Here is a 19,675-nt window from a genome sequence, read left to right as displayed (position 1 = left end):
AAAAGGAAACCTTGTTTTCGGTTTAAGATCGACGTTTTTGAGCAAAGAAAGAGAGTGGTTTCTTGCTCTGTTCCAGAATGCTCATTACATCCGTCCTCCGGTCCCTTGCAAGCTGGCTTTGCCTGGACGGGAAGACGCCACGCCAAAACGGCGTTACCTGTTAGACCCAAGCATTGGCCATTTTAAGCGGTTTGCTCCACAAGGACGTGAACAACGCCGTCGTCGCCAATGGTCCGGTCTTTCTCTGGAAAATAAATGCTACAGGCGGTGCACACAATAGCCCTTTTCGATTTAGAAGGCCCCGCAAGGTGCGAACTCCAGTCGCGAGATAGACAAAAAAAATTGGACGCGTATCTGGTTGCTTCGCTGCAAATGTCGAAATACGATAGCCATCTGCCGCCCGTGGCACGTAACACCTTCTCCTTTCTCTTTTCACATCCATCAAGCTCTTCCCCTACCCTCTCGCCCCTCTCGTGATGAACGCAATGCGGGTTTATCTCCCTTTTATTCAATTTTCCCGCGTTTGCACTACTCGCACGCCACCTGCTGGTACATTTTGTTCCTGCTGCACTTGGAAGCACGAAACGGCCATCTTTTGTTGCAGCGTTTGCTTTTATTGCGCGTCTCTTTATTGCGCGTCTCTTTTTTAAAAGCGGAGCTGTTGTAGGTCGAGCCTTTTTCGTTCGTCTGCTATAGGTCCTGCGTCACGCAGGGGTATGAGTAGGTTCCCAGACTCACCAATAGATGGCGCGGTGATCTCGCAAGGGCGGGTTCCTCTCCCTCCCGTTAGGGTGGGAGGCGGACGTTTAGCTGCAGATACCTTTCGCGAACCGAAGTATTTGCGCGGCTACGGCGCTGCCGTTCTCAGCCAAGCGCCGTTTACGTTCGAGCGGACACGAAAGAACAAGAGGACCACAGCTCCGCTGTTTCGGCAGACTGCACAGTGGGTGGAACTGTTTTTTTAACAGCGAAACTGTTTAGCAAATCTTTAGAGTTTGGTGTCTGCAGTTAAAAATACCGAGAACGTGCCGAACTCACGAGAACGCGTGCCTCGCGGCGACCGCCCGGCGTCCCCGGCACACGTTTGTCAAGCCAAGCAAGCGTACCTACTTAGGCAGACTGGCCAAGATTGCGGCGACCGAGGGACGTCAACGAAACCAAGAAAATGCCGAGCACTGGAGTGTGCGTGCCACGCGGCGACCGCCAAGCGCCTCCGGCGCACGTTCGTCAAGCCAAGCATACCCATGGCACTTAAAAAGATTGGCCAAGATTGCCCAAAACCAAAGAAAACTCCAGCGGTCGCCGTAATCGCGGCAACAAATGCTCGGAACGAGAAAGGCGCGTCATTGCGTACGCCCCTTATGGGTGATGTCTGATTATTACTGCCAAAAAATGAAGGTAGCCGACACTTAAACAGCATCTTTGGCCTCCACTTTTCAACATGCATCAATACGAATCGTGAAATCAATTCCTTATTAATTGACTACGGTTAGAGGTCACCCACAACGTGAGGTTTCTTTACCGTAGACTTAGTATCGTCGCGTATACTTTCCCCGCATGTGGCAACCCGCGAGAGAGGGGAGGGGTGTGCTTACCGTCCATCTTTGCCCTATAGCAATGTGCCATAAATATTGTGCCGCCTCCTGTCGAATAGTGTCAAAACTTCTCCACTCATAAATCGGCCTATATATAAAAGCCACTCTCCACTCTATAAATCGGTTAGGTTGTCTAAGCTCTTAAACTATTAGTCATTTGTAATCCTAAGGCACTCCCTAAATTTCGCTAACGTAAGCTGAAGCCTTACGTTAGAGAAAAGTACAAGGTACTATCCCCAGCCCGCTTATAACACACACGTCGGGAAATTGAAATCAGTTTGTTAAACAGTATACCCCACTTATAGCGAACCTGGTTATAACGAAATTCTGGCTATAAAGAACAAATCGTCGGTTCCCGTTACCAGATATAGCGAAAACCAGATTTAATGAACTTATTTCCGTTTCTCCAAATGTTCGTTATAAGCGGGATGTGTCTGTTTTAAGTGCAGAGCCCTTTATGGGCTCGCCTTGTCATCTTAGCTCGCTAACGGTCCATGCGACTGCCGGGATCAAGCGGCGCAGCGAGATAACGGACCCAAGTAGAGCCTTCCGTACCGGTGTCAGGGAGTCACGCTGAGGCTTCGAAAAACCACGCGGTTTAAATAGTCATAACCGTTCGAACCTCGTGAACCGCTGGCGCTTGCCATACATCTCCCCGTTGTTTACCGCAAAGAAAACTTCAGGTACATTTCAGGTAAGATATGTGTATATAACCAGCAGCCCCCGCGCTCGTTTAGTTGGAACTCTCGTTGGGTTGGCTTTTACGATAGCAAGCGAAAAAAGCGGCCGCGCAAGAAACGAATGGCGCGTTCGAAATGTCGCAGAAAGGCTCCAGCCGCGAAAGGAAAAAAATATGCGTTCGAAATGACGCAAAGCAGCTCCAGCATACGAAAAAAAAAATTACTGCCCTTCCACTCTGTGAACAAGGATGATCTGCAAAGCTTGACGCAGTCCACGGAGTGCATGAAACAAAACACGGCTATCGTAATTTGCGATGGAGCATTATTCCTAGGCAATTAGGTGAATGAACCTCTGACTGATTCAAGCTTTGTTCTTGCAGATAAACATGGAACTGCCTGTGTCCCTTACTTACTGTTCTTACTGCATCTTACTGTTTTTCTAAGGCCGGGTTCAGGCTGTTGCCGCAACTGTCGTAATAACTTTAATAAATGACGTCATTCACGTCTCAGCCAACGGAACTGCATCACAAACCATTTTTTACGTCCATAGATCACGATACGGGTTGCGGCGGTAATCTGAACATAGCCTAACAAACAAAGCCAATCCGCTCTACCACCAAGGACTCCGGACAGGTGCTATTGACCCGTTTAACGTCCGCGTTTAAATGTCGCACCAGCTCAACGGACATGCCATCCATCAGTGCGGGCATAAAACCTATAGGTGCGCATGCACGCCTCCCCTCCTCCCTCCCACTATTCTCCACTACAAATCTGCGCACCGGCAACCGGTCATGTGCGCGTGCTTAAAAGTAACAGACGCCGTCGAAAATATCCCCTGGAAGCCCTCTGAAGAAGTGATATTGGCTCACGGCGGCGTTCCAAGCGGGCAAGTTCATGTTCATCCGGGAGGGATTCGCCGCTACTCCACGAGCTGTGAACTTCATGCGGTAACGGCGGTGCCAGCAGCTTTCCGTTGTCTTTGCACCCATTCGCGCTTGTGTTCGGGCCAACGCTTCGATTGTTCTCTTATTCCTCCAAATGAACGGCATGCATCCGTCCCATAACGAATAAAAACCTGGAAGCCCTTGAGCTCTATTCTCGCGTACAAAGATGTGTCCGTTTTCCTTCCCCCCAGTATGCATCTTACTGTTTGTGTAAGATGTCTGTGTAACACATCAATCCACACCCGAACAACTCGATTGAGGAGGGCAGCCGACTAACAACATTCAGCCATGTAATTTCGACATCTAAATACCAGCACAACCGGCATTTCATCGGTAGCGGCATGAAGGCTAGCTGTGCGTGCACGCCCCCCTTTTTCAACCCACAAACCATGCACGCATAAACCGGCAACCGGTAATGGCGCGTACTTAGGCGTGAAAGACACCGGCGAAAATGTCGCTCGAAAGGCCTTCCAACTTGAAAAGGAAATATGGGCTCAAGGCGGCGTTCCAACAGGGGAAGTTTCTCTTCTACCCGGTGGGATTCGCAGCTACTTCCCGGAGCGAATATGAGTGTAAACGGCGATGGTGGGTTCCGGTCGTTTTAGGGGGCGGCCTTTTGGAAGCCGTTACCTGGCCTTCGCGGGACCGGCGTCTGTTTATGTTCTCGTAACCGAGTGAGCGAACGCAGCTGTGACAAAAGGAAGAAAATGGAGTGCAGCGTCTAGCGAAGGGTGAAGTGGAGTACGACACGTGCGGCTATCTCTCTCACTGCATTTTCCCTCACACCATTTATGTGTCGCAACCAAGCAGCGCCCATCCCCTGACACTTTTCCCAGAAGCTGTTCCATTCTACGCTAATCCAAACCACGTGACGTTTGCGCGGGTGGTTCGATCAAACACGATATGCAACAACATGCTGGCTGCTGCCTTGTGCGGGGCTAATCCGAACCACGAGACATTTGCGCGGGAGGTTCAAACACGATTTGCAACATGCTGGCCGGCGGCGGCGGCGCACTGCGAGGTAGCAGCAGAGTAGCGCACGCCGCCGTACGTTCTCTGATCGCGCGAACACTTACTGAGACGCAGCAGAGATGCGCCGTGACCGAGAAGACTGCAGCTCGCGCTGCGCACAAATTCCACATTAGGGAGTATAGTCATCATCAGTGCATTTTTTACGCCCATCTGTGCTTCTGTTTATTTTTCGCCATCATCTGATAACCGCACACCGCCGTTAGCTGCGGACTGCGCAACTTGCCAAATGGGCATCGGTGGAAGCGAGGGGAAAATAGTTGTGAAAGAGGTGTCAGCGGTGGTGAGGAGGATCGGAGCCCCGGAGCGGCGCCGAGTAAATCGATGACACCGAAATGAAAACTGCAAGCCTCGTCTCGTTAGTAGTGGGCCGGGTTAGCGCGCCGAATGCCATATCAAAGCTCTTAACGTTCTAGTCGTTCGGTCTTGATTCAAGTCGCCAAAGTTACAGGGTTTAGCAGACATATACTGCTTTACAGTATTAAAGCAAGCACAAAAAGAACACAGTCCCGCTGGCGCAGTTCCAGGCAGGAAGCGCGCGAGCACTGTGAAGGCGGGAAATTCGAAATTCATTGGGTGGCAGCAGTGAGCGGATAACGGCGCTGCAGCCCATTATGGCGAATTACTGCTCTGCACTTCCGTCAGCTTTCACATTGAGTGGAACGGCTTTGATTTTTTTCGCTGTGTCTGAACATAAAATATATATATATATATATATATATATATATATATATATATATATATATATATATATATATATATATATATATGAAACGAAGATTTGTTCTTTATAGCCTGAATTTCGTTAAAACCGGGCAAATAATTAACGCATTAATTAATTTCCGCATTAATTGCCTAAAATTTTTGGAAACTTAATTCAGTGTCTCTTTAGAGACCTTTTCAGGGGCTGCGGCATCCTCTGTTGACTACTTTACGTATCAAAGCCAGGCTGACACTGAAACTAGTCATGTTAGGGCGCCACAGCTCCTTTGGCGAATTCATTGATTGTGGGGTTTAACGCGCTGACGCAATGTAGGCGATGAGGCGCGCTGTAGTGGAGGGCTCCGGATTAATTTTGACCACCTGGATATCTGGGGGACCACCTGCGCCGAAATCTCGTACACACGGGCGTTTTTGCTTTTCGTCTCCATCAGAAAAGCGGCCGCTGCTGCCGGTAATCGAACCCGCGTCGTCGTGCTCAGCAGTAGAACGCCTTAGCCACTCAGCCACCGCGGCGGGTCCTTTGACGAATCCCGGCTTTGCATTTGACAGCTTTCACGTTGAGTGGAGCTGCTTTAACTGTTTTACTTCAACAGGCTGCTGTGATATTCCGCACATTTTCTTTTCGCGAATATCCTTTGCTCATTTCAACTGAAGACCCGCCGCGGTGGCTCATTGGCTAAGGCGTTGCACTGCTGAGCACGAGGACGCGGGTTCGATTCCCGGCCGCGGCGGCCGCTTTTCTGATGGATGCGAAAAGCAAAAACGCCCGTGTGCACGAGATTTCGGCGCACGTCAAGGATCCCCAGGTGGTCAAAATTAAGTCCGGAGCCCTCCGCTACAACTCACCTCACCGCCTGTGTAACGTCGGCGCGTGAAAACCCTACAATCAATCAATAATTTCAACTGAAGGCAAGTTAACAATTTCAGTAGCTGCCAAATGCAGTGCTTCAGGGTGGTGCACATTTCCTGGATGGATGCCTTGGCACTCCGTTGCGGTGTGTCTGTCCTGTGGGACTGTTCCGCCCTCGCAGGGAGCCGTCACCGAGTCAGGGAGAAGCTTCTCAAAATGCCAGCTCATTCAATTCCACCGGCGAGTGCCGAGGGCCGCTTGTTCCCAGGAAGCTATATCCGGCGCACCGGAAGCGAACACACGCCTCCTTGCCTTCCTTCGTCCGGTCAGCTGAGCTGGCGGACTGCGTCTAAACCCCTTCGCGTTTCTTCTCTGTACCCGACAGGAAACCAGAGGGCCGAGGTGTTGTTTTTAATAGACGTTTTTCGCACATGCGCGGACGCACCTCATTTCCTTCGAATATAAAACGTGCTGGGAACCTTAGCGCTATCTTTGCCGCGTGCGTGCATTGGTCCTGTTAGCGCATTTTGCGCTGTTTCTTGTTAAGCGATAATAAATTTTAGCTGGTAGTCCATGCTGTGTCTTTGTGCTCTTCTGTCGTCATGCCTTTTCCGCGCTGTTCGTCTGTCTGATATGTACTAACTGGCCCGCCTACTGGTACTATATGTACTGGTATTATATATTGACACTGCGCCTATGGTGTCGCAGTCGTCATATATAATACCGACAAGGTTGCCATCGATTTAGAAAGGTGCGTGGCAGCTGTCGCTATGCTTGACTCAACAAAAAGGGCTGAGCCAATCCATGTTTAAACAGCGCGGAAGACAGGACAAAGGGAAGAGACTTCACGAGGCAAGCGCTGAGTGACAAATGAATACTTTATTCCCTCTTTGTCCAATCCTTTTTGTCTTGTCTTTCGCGCTGTTTAAATGTGAATCTTACTCAACTTGCCAAACTTCCCTTCCCCGGTAATTATTCACGCATGCACGCATCTTTTGCGGCGACTGGCGTGAAAACAAGGGGTTAAATGTCGTCACCTTCCCTGCTTATTAGTTACTTTCCGTACATGCACGACACATACAGTGACCGAACCCATGTATACACTGATGGCTCGGTAACATCGTCGGGTCCTGCCGGCGCTGTCATTATACCACGACTGTCACTTTCCAGCAAATTCAAGATAGCCAATCTTACAACCTCCACGGCTACAGAACTTACGGCCATTCGTAGCGCTCTTCACACCATCGAGCAAAGTTTGGGCCGCAGATGGGCTATCTTCTGTGATTCGAAAACTGCACTCCAGTAACTCCATGGAGTGACTGAAGTGACTGAGTGACTAGGGCCCTCCGCACTCTTGCCCGGGAAACAGCTATCTCCCAGTAGTCTACAGATGAATTCACATGTGCACGCATTGGTGCCCTTGACCCGCACCTGCAACGTCCCCTTCCACCAGGCCTCCCACGGTCTGACGCAACTCTTCTTTGCCATCTCTGGCTGGGGGTGGCATTCACAAATGCTTACTCGTACTTAATAGGAATGGCAGCAAGGGAGGAGTGCAAAACGTGCGGCACACCGGAGACAATACGCCACGTTTATGCGAGTGCCCACGCTACTCGCCTGAAAGAAAGCTGTCATCAGCACTGAGAAACCTGGACTCTCGGCGGCCATTTTCGGAGGAGAAAATTCTGTGTCACTGGCCTTCTCTGTCATCCGCTCAGAAGGCGTCTAAGGGACTATCACGCTTTCTAGGGGCGACGAACTTAAACTCCAGACTATAGACTGAAAGACTCCAGTGTCAATCAGTGTCAGTGCTTCAGCGCTGGGCACACGTGTCTGGTCCAACTTTTCTTTTTTCCTTTCTCTTTTTTGCCCATTTTCCCTTCCCCACGTGCAGGATAGCAAACTAGGCTCTAGCCAGATTACCTTTCCTGCCTTCCTTCTACATCCTTCCTTCCTTCCCTCCCATTTATGTTGTGTGAGCCTTCTTTAACTTGTTCCGGGTCAGACGATCAGTTGGCAGTGAGCGCAGTGTCGTCGTGTGCCTTTTTGCTTTTTCTGGCTGCATTTCACCACCGCTATGATATTTTCCTTTACGCAGCGCTCTTTTATTGCATTCCCACTCCATTCCACGCTACGGTCGTGAAGGGACGGAAGGGTTTCGGAATCATTTAAACTGAGGTTGCAACTGGACACACAGTTAACACAGCTCTTTGAGGATTCCTCTGCACCCTCGAGCTCATGCATGCAGCAGGCGCGCAGACACGTGTGTTTGTTTAGGCCACTAGCCCATGCCGCCTGTGGGGCTAGGGTGGACCAAGGAGGTTAAAAAAATTGCAATTTTTTTAACCTCCTTGGGGTGGACAAGTTCGCATGGGATACTTCTCCTCAATACCGCTAATGACATTAAAATCCAGGTCTGTCTGTCTGTCTGTCTGTCTGTGTGCGTGCTAATATGTATGCCTGTGTTTCTGTATGTAAGTATGTGTGCATGCGTCCACATTGTGCATGCATGTGGGTGCCTTTACGTATGTCACTTTATCGCGGAGTGCTTTTAACAATTCCCTTCAAACCAACATCAATCCTGATGCTTAACGAATGGTGTCTGGATGCAACTCTGCTATCTCTTGAGTTCAGCGCATAAGCAGAGAAACGGTCCAGAGTCGCCATATAAAGCAGATCAAGCACTACGCGCCCCGCTGCCGACAATGGCTGCGGGCCCGCATAGCGCCCTTGTAAACGTGCACCGGTCTTGAAAGGAACGGGAGAAGCGCCATTCGTTCAGACGGAAGAAACGCGTAAAGTGGATTCCTCGCTGTCCCTGCAGCTCCTCCTTTTCCGGGTGGAAGCCCAATTAAGAATGCGTGCAGACATGTGCGCGGTGCTCTTGAGAGGACTTCTCAATTCAGGACACACGCGCGCGCGCACAGTGGCGCACCGTTTATCGAGTGGACGGCGTCCCTGCTCTAACGCTTCCTGCTTGATAAGAAGTGGGCCCGCCCAGAATCTCGAATGAACCACTTCGGCAGCAATTGTTTCGACACCGTCCTTGGGAACACATGCCGAAAAAAAAAAAAAAACTCAACTGCCATCCGTAGAACCAGAGTAAGCATTGAAGGACTCTGGTAGAACCAATCGACAGGTACGCACGTGCGCTGCAGGGCAACAGCGGTACATGTCGTCTTGCAACTCTCCGATGGCCTGTGAGGCGACCTTTGCCACTCAAGCGGTGTCACACTGTAAGGGCAGTCAGAAAGGCTCCCGCGACGTGTGGTCTTTCTAGATAGCTTCTATTATGGCCGCCCTACTCTTTCAGAATTCAGGAGCAGCAACTGTGGGACTTTGAGATAAAAAGGCAGGAAAGAAAGAAAAAAAAAATGACGAGAGGAATCCGCTCGTTTCGACTAAAAAGACGACTGGAGAGGTCTGTGTTTTGTCGATTTCTTTTTTTTTACTGAAACGTGTGTTCGAAATCCTTCAAATCGTGCGGTTATTCATTGTGCCGCGCTTTAATTAAACAGGAATGAAGGTGAGTCCAGGTGGCCGTAGGCGACAACGGCGTGGCATGAAACACACTGTGCGTCCGCTACTATCCCACCGCAACCAGTTATTTTTAGCGTGCATGCGGTCAAAAGAAACAAAAACTACCCTCGAAAAGTTAACACAAAAAATTTCTCAGCAAAAGAAAAAGGCGAATCAGGTGAAGGCCAGGGATAAGAGGACTCCGTGGGAAAAATAAGCCAATCCCCCGAGTTGAAAGTAGGTCCCTTGGATACAAAACCCGCACGCACGCCTCATCGGTGAAAACTTATGGCCGTGTGGTTGTGATTTCCTCTCCATACGAAGAGAAATTGTGTTCGATATACGAAACTTTCAGGCTGGCAAAAGCGTTTTGTTTTTTGTTCGGCAGTGCACACGCTGTGATACCATGAACGGCGGCAGACAGGCGCATAGAAAAAGTACCCGCTATAATAAACTATCGGCAGTTACTGCTGTAAAATTCTCCCGAAGGGCGTGGTCGCAGTGGACCGGTTTTACACCGATGTCCAAGTGACCTAGGCCAGTGTGGCGTTGCGTGGGTTATTCCGTCTGCACGAGGAAAGTCACTGTACGCATGCACATATAAAAATAAGGGAAAGATAGAGTATTCAGTTGCCAAGCTGCCTCACTTGTTTCGCCACGTAGTTGCGAGGGTGGTACTAAAAGTTTGCTTACACGAACACGCACAATTATACGAACGCACGTTCACTCAGGCGCGCGCGCACGCACAAACGCTCATAAGTTATGCGCAGTCGTCGCTGACGGCCCTAGGACTAATAAGCAGAGCGAATGTAAAAATAACAACAAACCATGCCACATGCGTTGGCACGTGCGCAAATGACGTTATCAGCGAAATCCCACTAAGCTGTGGGAAATCCTACATCGGCCAAACTGGCTTCGGTTTAAATGACCGATTACGTGAGCTCCCGGGATTTCGAGTTCTGATGGCGCCTCACCTTACAGTTGACTCTTTTTAGAAGGGTCGCGGGAGGCCAAAAATAGAATGGGAATGTCTGGAGGGATTTTCGTGTTCGCCAGACGGGTCGGCAATCATGCGTGACCTTGCTAAAATTACCAGATTAAGAAAGCTTTTTAACATCAGAAGTTCGTAAAAAGTGCGTCCAACCTCCGCTGGACGCGCGTCCAATCGATTGTCAGAACTTCAGAGAGCCAACTCGCAAACGAAGAACGATCACATGCGACAATTTTTCTCACAATAGTGGAAGTAATTTACGAACGACATAAATGTATACCGATACGTCGTTTATGAGATAAAGGTATACTGTATTTCTTCTTCATGTATTGTCTGATATAAAACCGGTCCTTTTTCGCGATTTTCAAGTAATCGTTTTGACACAGTAAAAGCCCGATTTCACGCACGCGCCATGTGTCCAGTAGCTTATCAGAGCTTTCTGTCGACCAACCGGTCTATGGGGAAATGCATCAGGTTTTTGACAGGACGCCACCGGTCCCACTAAGCAAGCTCTCGCTTAAAAAGGGACTCGCTTTCCAATTGAACACTTATGTTGAATATGACTGTATACTTCATCCTTGGCTGACTAAAGTTTGATACGCATTCGTCTCTCCCCAACGTTGAGAGACAAATGGGTAGTAGCATGCTACCCAACGTCTCTCCCCTAACTTGCGCATGCGTGTGCGCCGACCCACGGAACAGGGCGGCTTTTCAACGGGTTGTGAGTGAGCCTTGTCACACGTGTGTCTTCTTTCGTCTCATTTTCGTTCGCCTTTTATCTGTTTGAACCTTAGCAGGTACCACCAACATGACAGCGCATGCGCAGCATTGTGCCACAGGGTCTAGATAAAGCGAGGGGAAACAAAGTTCTATCAATTCGGGCTACCGCGCAGCGCACATCGCGTAGCACCGTACAAGCAGCACCTGAGGCGATATTCCGGAATAAATTATGGACACTCAGTGATCAGACCTCGTCACTCAACAATGGAATGAAACATTCGTTTGATTCCTGTCTGGAAGTCCTGTCTGGTCGACATACAGGATGTGGCGACTAGGATGTGAAAACTATAACGAACGCCAAGTTTAACGCGAACTGCATATCATTAAGCTAGATAATAACGAACGGCGAAGATAGCCAGCCGGATATCTTCAGCGTCATGTATGTATATATGTATATATATATATATATATATATATATATATATAACGTAACAATTAAAAAAAACTAACAACTGAAATTATGATTTGTGATTAACTGTTTGAATACTAAGGGGTCGCTTTCGTTGACTATGGTTTCAGGAAGGTTATTCCAATCTTCTATGGCTGCAGGGAAAAAATGTTTGTTAAAGGCGTTAGTTGACCCATGTAGGCGCTGCAAACTTAACGAGTTAAAGAGGCGACGCGATGAACGGGCAGGAGGGGGAAACTGTACTGCGTTGTGAAGGGAAATTATAATATAGTGGCATCCGGTAGTGGAAATTATAATATAGTGGCATCCATATTAGCAACAGGGTAATCACGTTATATCACAGGCGAAACGCTCTACTTAACTGTGTACGTTAAACGATGATGTTGATAGCTTCATTTCTGCTTCCTGTAAGGCAGCGTACTGACTTCCTGGTTTTGTTTTCTACGCCAAATATATCATAAATACCTTTGTACATCGTCAGCATACTCAGGAGGCGGGTGATTTGGATGTGTTCTTCTTAATGCGAATTCATTTGTAATGGAAACAGCGCCGAACGAAACTGTAAGGTATGATCAGCACAATCTTTAGGATACCGCAAAGTTGTATGCTGCCTCAAGAAACGGGTGCAGGAGCGAAAGGCTACAACCTTGCTACGCTGGCCTTGAACGCTAAGTATACGGCACTGGGTAGAGTAAGATCTAGGAGAAGGAAATCGCTGTGGAGGGATTTTACAGCGTGTTTACGGATGGACGGATGGATGGACAAGTGTTTGTTACATCCAAATCACAATCGGTGGTGAAAATTTGAAACCGACCATTCAGATTTTCCAAACAATATGCATTGCTTCTGTCATTGGGCAAGTTATAATGATAGATTCCTTTTCACATCCGTATGGAGTTCGCATGGGGCCTTGCAGTAGGGCTATTAAAGGGACACTGAAATGGTTTGTAAACATTGCGGGATTACGTGCGCAAATTGTAGTCTTAAGTCTCTAGGCCATGTTTCGACTACTCTCACTGCGTTTACGCGACTTCATTCAGCAGAACAATCAATTTGAAAGTGCTGTCCTCCTCTCTGCATCCTCCTTGCCGATTTCCTATGACGTTTCGTACGGCGCGCAAACGAGGTGGCTTGGCTTGACTGCACTACTGCACGGCTCACTGACCCTCAACAGAATCGTCCGGTTCAGTGTTTAGTCGGCCGGCCACCGGCGGGTCGTCGCGACTCGTTCGCTCGGTTAAAACTAAGCCACGAAACTATTTGGGCCTGCAAGAATGTGCCTTTCGTTTAGTTTGTAGACTGTATCAAGCTCTAAGTACAAGTAGCTCCACACGGGCGCACATGCGACGCTTCGCTGAGTGGTACTATATCTAAGGCCAAATACAGGCGGGAGAAGAATCAGCGAAGTAACATAGGTACGAAGGAATTAAAATCAACCTAAACGTTTATTTACAGCGTAAAACAAAGGTGCGGGAAGTACTTTTTGTGCTGTGTGAACTAGCACAGCGGTCAGCAGCACGACCCAACATTTGTAGTCGGTAGCCTAAGAAATACTGTCGCTAGAGATGAGATATTTGTGGTAATTTGGGGGACGTTTACTGCATGAGCGTTATTTAAGTTAAGTTAATTTATTTGTTTTGGGGGAACGTTTTCTATACTGAATTAACAATTTTTGCGCTGTAATGTTCATTGTTCCACGAACGAGTTGGCAGAACGCGTGCAGACTGACAGTGACGTGCTGGCGAGTTTTCGTTGGCGTGGTGTTGCCATAAGTATCGACTGCTTGCGGACAAAGTGCCGAATCAGCTAACCCTTGGCCTGGTGCGAAATACGCCTCTTACGATACAGGCACGAGCTAGGCATGCTCCAAATGTTGGGGCAAATCGCATCGCATTTGAGCGTCTCCGGTGACGCGGGGAGCGTTCATCCAATACGCCTCGGCTAGTGATCGTTACGATTTCAAGACGTGGTGTTAGGGTTATCTGACGCATTTTACACCCGAAAACATGGCAGAAGCGCGGAATGCCGATTACGGAGATATCGAGAATGCCCAACCAACGACCACGGCGGATGCCAAGCATGTTGTGTTACAGAACCGAAACCGAAACTAGTTTCGGTTTCGGTCTATGCAATGCAAAGAAAAACACAAGTTTGGCAAATTGACTTCAGTGTCCTTTTAATGTATTTATACCGGCGCATTTGCTCCATCCGCCAAGGCACGATCAATGCTATCGTCAGTAAGGGCGTAATAGCCAAGCAGACAGCCATAGACGCCAGATGCTAGTACGCGTCTTCTGGGCTTCGCGAGAGAACAGAAGGCCGACATACTGGAAGTGACTCCAGCATTGGTGAGAGCCGCCAGGCTCCTGTTAAAAATGACATCGGTAAACTTTACTGTATGATACGGAAATATTTAGCCTGAGACGCTGCTGCAGGGATATGTGACCCTGAAAATCCAGGCGCTTTGAGCGGGCTCCGAATGACGACGACACTCGCAGGCGACAGGGAAGATTCTGGTCGAAACGCAAGGCGAATTTGTAAAGGAAATTAAAATTCCAGTTGTGCGTCCTGAAGTAAAATTAGCGTCGTAAAAAGAGCATGCACGTTGTCTGTATCATTTCCCTTGAAGTGCCTCTAAGCCAGTTCCACAACCGGTGTTGTGCACGCTTTCGAAATTTCAGGGAGAGCCGATCAGCGGCCGCACTTGCTGGGGTGGTGGATTTGATTGCCTCCAAGTTTGCACAAGGTTAAATCTCTTTCCGACTTAATTTTCTTGTCGTAAAAATCATACAAGTATTATCAGGCTGTTTAAATAGCTTTCACCCTTACATACACATCAGAGCTCTCGTCCCGTTCTGCTTCTTCGTGTTTATAGCGCTTTACGGCGTTTACAATAAGTATGCAACAACTTTCCTAACAATGCGCGTTATTGATTTATTTTAACCTCAGCTCTTAGAATAAATATACGAAAGCAACAGTAGGCATACTATAGAGCAGAGATGCATGCTATAGGGCCAAGCAAACACAGGACTATGTCATGCGTTTGCAGATACTCCTACGGAATAACCAAGCTTGCCCCCAACTATAGTGACGTTCCACTTGATAGTGATTTTAAGCGTACTATATGACGCGAAACTCTAATGGAGCATCGGAAACGGCTGTTCGTAATTACAATAATTCTGGATTGTACGAACCGTGACATTCACGCTTGTAGTTTGGATTTTTTTTTTTTTTGCCTGTATAGACGTAGACAAAGACCATTAACTCGGTGGAGGGAAGAAGTCGTGAAAATTCGGAGGCAAAGAATGGGCTACGGCATCGCAAAACGGGAACGGGTGGACAAACAGGGGAGAGGCCTTCGACATGCAGTGGACACAAACAGGATTATTGCATAACAACGTAAGGGTACGAGCTAGTTGGTTCTCCATTTAGAACACCGGTAAGCGAAGCAAAGAAGAGAAAGGACGTAGAAAACAAGGACTTCCGCTTATAGTTATTATTATTATTATTATTATTATTATTATTATTATTATTATTATTATTATTATTATTATTATTATTATTATTATTATTATTATTATTATTATTATTATTATTATTATTATTATTATTACAACGACCACGATGATTACGATGACGTATTCCTCGTCTTCGTGCACATTCCTCTATGACATATGCGATTTATGCAAAGATACGGCCCCATGAGCTGAAAACGGCTTCAAAAAGGCGACGCCGATCACCTGCCTGCTGAGGTTAAGGACGCGGGTTAGATCCCGGCCGCGGCGGCTGCTTTTGAGATGCAGGCGACAGAAGAAAACTCGCGTGTGTCAAGATTTCGGCGCACATTAAAGATTCCCAGGCGGTTCTTAATCAATCCGGAGCCCTCCACTACTGCGCTTTTCGGCGCAAAAAGCCGCACAATCAACTAATCAATCACGCAATCGAATACCTGCCAGGGTTTGCCAAAATACGTTTTACATATAATAAGTGGTTAACGAAATTAGATATTTAATTACTGAAAGTAGCGTGCCCTCCCCCCCCCCCCCCTCCCCCCACAACAGCGTCCACCTAGGTATATCCCCTTACAAATACCGTCCTAAAAATGCCTCTGTCACAACTGCCGTAACTTTCTTTCAGAACTCGGTGGTCGGTTGAAATTAATCATCCGGTAGACATTTCCACCATCGTTAAATTGATGTATACAGTAGCGCTCAGCGTGACAGCTAAAACACTCATTGGCATTCACTCCCTCCGTTTAGTATTACGGCCTCACACATTGGGCATCCATCAAGTTTGGTGCTTGTTTTTAAAACTCTCGCGTGATGCTTGTGGCGACGCCAGCATACTAATGAGCGTACGGCTGAGCTCTACTGTACTTGGAGGGAGCACAAATACAGAACAGACACCAGGGGCAGTATAATGGATAGCGGCTTCCACTCGTTATACTTCACGCCTGAAATATAATAGGTGAACCGCGTACGCCTTGCATCCCAATAGAGTTATTTTTGCTTGCTTGCTGTTATACCTACGCCGGCAGCGGTGGTTTTGCGGAGCGAAGCGGTATACGAACAGCACGATCCGTTGAAATTATATACGCGCGAACTGAGGACTACACCGGGTCGCGCATTGCGCCCAGGTAGTTTGAATTACGTTATCTTGAGCGCAGCTTGAGCTTAGTCGACCACCATCAACTACTGCCCACGATTCCTCGAAATAGGCGCGTGCGAGAAATGAAGGGAAAAGCGAAGTAGCGCTCTGCATCGCTGCTACTTGAAAAAGACAGGATGTTCACCTACCGAGAAATAACGCAATACTATAGGTTAACAAGGAAAGAATACCCAGATGCAGACCGAAAACTCAGCAAGAAGGAAGAGGCAATCTGGCGAAAATTACAGGTTGGAACCTACCCAAATCCGCTACTGCTAAGTAAACTCTACCAAGGTCAATTTGAACCCAAAGGCAAACATTGTGAAAGCCTGGCAAGCATGGTCCACATGATATGGACGTGTCCAATATCAGACGGCACACACACCATAGACAGTTTGGAGGCTCTGATGCTCAGCTCAGACCTAGAAGCCCAACGGAAAATCATCAATCAAGCTCAGGCAGCCGTCGGGTCCCAAGGGATACTGGCCGACTCCTCACAAGGGTTTTAGAAAACCCATTGATTGATACTAAATAAACGTTTTCCATCATCATCAACATTGACAAAACATCCGATGGACTATGGGGAGAATAGATAAAGAATACTCCAAAAATGTTTCCTTGAAATCAAGACTACGGCATATTCAAAAATGGAATAATCCTTCCTGAGGACGTGCGCCAATAATATGAACGAGACTCATGCGAAGTTCGGGTGGCAGCATAACACTTCAACAGTCTTCAATGCTCTTTGGTCTCTATACGTTTTAGACAGAGGGCGCGCATCTAACTCGGTAAAACTGTAGTTGGGAAATTTCGCGAGGTATGTACGTCCGGGAACACTGTTTGCTGGAGCCCGTTGCATACGTCTGATCCTGCGGCGATAAAAGCGGAAAATGAATCGAGTGCTTTGTCGACTTCGGAATGCTGTCGATACACAGGATGAGTAGGCAAAGCACGTTCCCCGCCATGGTGGATTCGCGCTTGAATGTCAAGGGGCTTGCGAAGAAAAAATTAAACCCAGTTCCACCCAGTGGGAAATCAGCTGAAACGGCGGAGCTGTGGTTCGCTTGTGTCGGCTCCAACGTCAACGGGCGCTCGCCCGACAACGGCAGCGCCATCGCCGCGGATATTCTACGGTTCGCGCAAAGGCACGGGCAGCTGCACATCAGAGGCGGGATGTTCCTTCCCCTCCCTCTACCTTAGCGGGAAGGGAAGGATACCCAATCTTGCGAGACCACTGCGCCCTCTATCGGTGGGTCGGTCTCAAAACCGGACTCTGCAAGGCCGCCGGCGGAAAGACCACTGCGCCTGGGTCTGGGAACTTGTTACTACCCCTGCGTGACGCACGACCTACAGCAGACGGACGAACAATCTTTGCCTACAACAGCTTCGCTTTAAAAATCGCTTTTCCAGTGTTACCGGCCTGAAGAGATGCAACGGGGAAAGCCGATGAAGACCCCTGTCATACGAAACTGCTTGCAAAGGGATGTCGTCATTGTAATAAGGTCAATATATCAATAAAGAGGCAGGGAGTTATTAAAACTATTACTAGCAATAAAAATATGAACGATGAGTGCAGGTGCAACTCCGAAAGACGGGCAGAGCCAGTGGTTTGCGGAGAGCCATGTGTTCCTGTGAGTTATTTTAGAAACGATTATGTGTCGCTACGCGAACACTTCCCAAGCGAGTCGGTGCAATGAGCAGGTGTTTTAACAACATGACGCCTTCGTTGCGGTCAAGCTTCCCGATGTTTAGTGCAACACGGAAACAGCGCATGCGCGCGCAGTGACGAAGCCTGATAAAAGCCCTCCTCCTCTCCGTTTTCTTTCTCTCAGCCACCGTAATCTCAGTAAAAACCTTGCAGGTCTTGGCAGAGAGGAAGATATATGACGTTACATTGAGAAGAACTAGAAGCGGTATCGAACCGGATTGCCCGTTTTGTTTCTTCCCATTCTTTTCGGCATTCGCTTCTCTTCCGTGAAGCAAACCCCTAAGTTACCCGCCGTATGTTTGCTCGTTTTTTAGAAGATTTATTATTCTACTCTAGCACAAAAAAAGGCGAGCTCACTTTTGAGCCCTCCGGCTTTTCATTCCGCATCGATCATCGGCTTAATCCACGCGTGCCGCTAAAACACGTGCCACAAGCATTCATTTCTGCCACGAACGGCCAACGAAAGCGCCTCCTGCCTTTATCGGCGCTATATTTGGTGCTACGAATTCCAAGTCTGCTGTCAGCGATATGTGCTATGAACGCTTTTCTCTATAATGTCTTCGGGCCTTGAGCGAATGAAAACATCAAGGATCCTTCTAGGGGGCATTTAAGGCAACAGTTTACGTAAGCTGCCAGAAGGCGGAAACTTAGCTTTGAATTTTCCTAGTTCTCTTCCTCGTGTGGCGCACCCGAACGCTTTAATGGAGACCGGCTTTTCTGGCTTTCGCCAAAATGGCGGTTACAAAGTCCGAACTACGCAACAACGGCAGGCACGACTTTTTAAATTGGGGTACTAGACGCCGAACCTACGCCTGGATTAGGAGGCATGTCGAGGGCTAGGGACTTACTCGGACAAGCTGGGGTTAATTAGAGCGCAGCTGTACGTATTTCGTCACACAGGTGTATCGCCTCGGTCAGAGAATCTAACCGGTCTCTTCGTGCTCCTTAGCCACCACGGACGATGCGAGGAAGCTTCAAGGACGATCTGTGCTTGATCAAAACTATGAAGAGAAGTGTGTACAAGGTTAGCGTTATGTAAGTAAAGTCAGACAACAGGTGTCATAGACGTTTCGCGCTACGGCTGCTGTGCGTTAGGCCTATTCAGTAGAACGTTTCAAGCTTTATAAAATAGCACACCTACAGGCCACATATGTTTTTTTTAATTAAGTTGGTGCAACGTGCCCAAGCTATATACACGTGGGCTACGGGGCATGCCGTAGTGAAGGGCACCGGATTAATTTAGGCCACCTGGGGATCTTTGATGTGGGCCGACATATCGACACACAGGCGTTTTCGCTATTGCCCTCCATCATAAAAGCAGCCACCCCGAGATCGAACCCGCGTCCTTAGTCTACAAGGCCAAATGAGGCAAGTGAACAGACGGCCGTTCCTAAATACCCAAGTTCGAAAGAGTTATCTTGTCTCCACCATAACAGAGATAGAGTGGATGAGAATCAGCCGCGCGGCATTTGGAGACCACTTTCAAAAGTACAGAGCCTGTTTGGCAAGACGTGCCCAGAAAAAAGTCTTCGGTGCAGCAAAAGTGATGAACTGGGCCAATTTGCGCATACGCTCTATAGCAGCGCGAAAATTCGACGGGACAATCAGGTAACAAGACGGGACAGCGCGCCCTGTCTGTTCCTCCGTTGTGCCGTCAAATTTTCGCGCTGGTGTACAACAATGCAAAACGGGAATTGGCAAGCCTTAGCACAGTGCTGACCATATATAGCTGAATTGTCGTCTAACGTAAGAAATTCAGGGAAGCTTGAGCTCACGCGCAAGACTTGAATGGCGAAGCTG

At 48.3% G+C, this 19,675-nt stretch overlaps 1 protein-coding gene across 3 annotated transcripts in view; it reads right to left on the bottom strand.

The window, feature by feature from the left end:
• LOC144145482 (carboxypeptidase D-like) overlaps window positions 1-19,675 on the bottom strand; it is a 114,342-nt gene that overhangs the window by 48,074 nt on the left and 46,593 nt on the right. The window contains exon 1 of one of the 3 annotated variants that reach the window (XM_077677122.1): window positions 9,809-9,907. The exons of the other annotated variants lie outside the window; for them this stretch is intronic. The gene's annotated coding sequence lies outside the window, so the exon portion shown is untranslated. Of the gene's footprint in view, window positions 1-9,808; window positions 9,908-19,675 lie in introns of those variants that run through there. 3 annotated transcript variants of the gene reach the window in all.

Source organism: Haemaphysalis longicornis, unplaced genomic scaffold, assembly GCF_048455015.1.
Source record: "Haemaphysalis longicornis isolate Haplotype H1 unplaced genomic scaffold, Haemaphysalis longicornis Haplotype H1 scaffold_7, whole genome shotgun sequence".
Taxonomy (NCBI): Eukaryota; Metazoa; Arthropoda; class Arachnida; order Ixodida; family Ixodidae; genus Haemaphysalis; species Haemaphysalis longicornis.
The sequence above is the reverse complement of the archived record's forward strand: the minus strand, read 5'-3'. Positions and strand labels throughout refer to the sequence as shown.